This window comes from Sinocyclocheilus anshuiensis, unplaced genomic scaffold, assembly GCF_001515605.1.
Source record: "Sinocyclocheilus anshuiensis isolate Anshui unplaced genomic scaffold, SAMN03320099.WGS_v1.1 scaffold1291, whole genome shotgun sequence".
Classification (NCBI taxonomy): domain Eukaryota; kingdom Metazoa; phylum Chordata; class Actinopteri; order Cypriniformes; family Cyprinidae; genus Sinocyclocheilus; species Sinocyclocheilus anshuiensis.
The window spans coordinates 160804-163902 of record NW_015540928.1 but is presented as its reverse complement, the minus strand read 5'-3'; positions in this window follow the sequence as shown (position 1 = coordinate 163902).

Sequence of the window (3099 nt, the reverse complement as noted above, 5' to 3'; positions counted from 1 at the left end):
GCGTCGTGTGTGTGTGTGTGTGAGGGGAACAGGGTCACATCACAGGAGAGTGAACTGCCTGTCAGAAATCATAGCACGTCAGCTGTCTTAACCGCGGCTTGTGTACTGCATCATCACTGTGTCTGTCACGCGACTCTGTTGCCCTTTCGGGCTTGAACTGATGGTAAAACTAACGACATTATTAACTGTCTTGATATTTACTTTGAAAGCTGAAGCTCACGATTATGGTAAGGGACGTTACATTTCCGACGCGTGCTTGTGGTGTTCGGCCAATCACAATGCACTGGGTCAGCTGGCCAATCAGAGCAGACTGCGCTTGTCAAAGGAGGGGGCTTTGTTGAAAACGACATGTTTGAGAGAGGCGGGGCATAGAGGACCTACAATAATGTACAGTATTTGAAAAATAATGTGTTTTTTGAACATTAAAGCATGTCAACATATTCTGTTACACCAAATACACCAAATAATGATCTTTAAAATAGCATCATATGACCACTTTAAGACAGCTGCGGACCGCTTAAAATTCATCCACGGGCCGTAGTTTGGACACCCCTGCCATAAACTGAACACATAGGCCTAATACACACAGGCATGACATCGTTTTCACAAAGTAGCATTTTTGTAGGTTACACAAAGACAATAACAGTATCATTTTCAAAAACTTGCATTATGGAACCCTTTTTCAAAAGTTTGCATTTTTGTGCAAATGAACGGCCAAAATGCATAAAAAGTTTCCCATTTTTTGTTGAAAATGGCGTTGTGTAAACACCCTCTAAAAGTTCTACGGGGGCCAATAACACACATTTATTGTCATATCTATGAATTAATTAAAAAATACATTAAAACACATTTCATACATAAAATAAGACTTTTCAATTAATTAATTTTAATGACTTTTTGGAGCATAAAGTCAAAAACGTCAGGGTGATACAAGTGTCCTGATATTATGGCAAAGAAAAAGCCTTGTTAAAAAAATGACATTACTGAAAAGAAAACTAGGCTACTTTATCAAGTAATTTGTTTTTGTTTTTTTCAGGGGGAAAAAATTGTTTAACAAACTGCCTCAGTACTTATTAATATTTGAAAAACTAAATCTTTTTTTTTGACACAGTTCCTTGTCATTTAAGTTTGACTGTTTTAGATATCCATTGCAATTCCTGCTTAACAAACATGCACACACATCAAAGCTTGTAATGTAATTTGCCTTTCAGCTTGCAGCTTTTGACTCTTTTTATTCTTCATTTTCACTGTTTTTAAGTCACTGCATCAAAAAAAGATACAACAATCAACAGTAACTTTTAATAGAAGTCATTCAGCTAGAGTGTAAATATCCCACAGCAATGAAAGCCACAGATATTTTTGGAGAAAACCCAATAAACGAAGGCCACTTAGTTATTAAATGAAGACATTGTTTTCTTCCACTGTCATTTCTTGTCCTCCCGCAGAGAACTTGCACGTCGTTCTTCCTTAGTTACTATTTTTTTCTGTTTGTTTTATATTTGTTTTGAATGCGTCTTGCTTCAACTTAATATTCTACTTTTCCCTGAAGACACCAGCAATATAATGCAAATTAATGGCAACTAAAAATCCCCTGTCCTCTCCGAGACACATTATAATTCTGTTTCCCTCATGTGCCAAAAGTAAACAACACAACAGAGTCACTTCAGGCAAAGGAAGCGGTGCATGCTGTTCGTTTGATGAATCTGCATTCCTATCACATTTTGTTTGTGTATCATAGTAAACTATAGTAAACTCTCTTTCCATGCCACAAATGGGTAAAGTTTATTCAAGCAGTCCTCTGTGCACAACATGGATCTTATCTGTATGAACAAAGACCATACTGGTGCAAAGGGAGAGTGCAGAGCCAGTGGACTGAGTGAAAGAAGATAAATAAGGAAAAGTTTCAGCAAACAGACAAAGTGCAGCTTCTTTCGGAAACACTTGGTCGGAGTGGCTGAGGCAGCTCAGCAGGTGGTGCAATATTTACCAATCAAAATGCCATGAAAGTCCCGCTCTGACAGGACTGCTCAACATCACTCAGCAAAGCACTTATACCATGTAATTATTTATGACTTCGAATAAGCAATGACTTTGAACAAAGCTAAGACATTGAGAAAAACAAGCTTTTGTGGATCTGTACAGATAAGAAGGATTGCCCCATTAAATAAAAAGGAGCAATCTTTATAACATGTACCACATGAGTCAAAAACATGATTATTTGTCTGCATCTATTAATTTATAATAATAATAATAATAATAATAATAATAATAAATACCTACTTACAATGGTTGAATATACTTCTTCTAAGCATGTTTCTGTATTCAAATTATATTTATATAGGTGATAGAATTGTCCTGATAACATAATGAGGAAAAACACTTATTAAAAAAATTAAACAATACTAATAATAAACAAATTAAACAACTTGTTGTTTATAATAGTTTTATCATTCCTTTCAAAATGTTAACAAAACTGCTTTACTGATTAATAATATATTTTTAATTTTTATTGACAAAATTAAACATTCAGAACCATAAAAAAATATAAAACAGGAAATGATATCATAGAGATTACCCCTGCAGACCCTCATGAATGTATGTGAAGGTCAATACGTCACTTATTTTATAATTTTGCATTTTTTATAACAAGGCAATGTTAGTTCAGATTGTAAAATGTCATGTGGCTTCCTAAAACATACACAGACACACACACACACACACACACACACACAGAATAATCTATCTAACTACAAGCAACAGCACAAATAAATACAATAGAAATAAACAGTGATTTTCAGTTTTTTTTAGGTAGGTCTAACATTAGTTCCCTTTCATTAAAGATACAAATAAAATAAACTGTGATTTTCATTTTTTTTTAGGTAGGTCTAACATTAGTTCCCTTTCATGGGAACTTCGAACTGCGTCCTCTAGGGGTCACTATGGGAAACGCCTCGTCGTGACCCGTGTCTGAAGGATACATTGAAAAAACACCAACTCCTTGGCCGGCGACAGCCATGACGTCACTACCGGTGCGACTATAGTATAAATAGGCGCCGGGAGCACACATCATTCTCTTCTTCGTCTTCATTGACTGTTTTG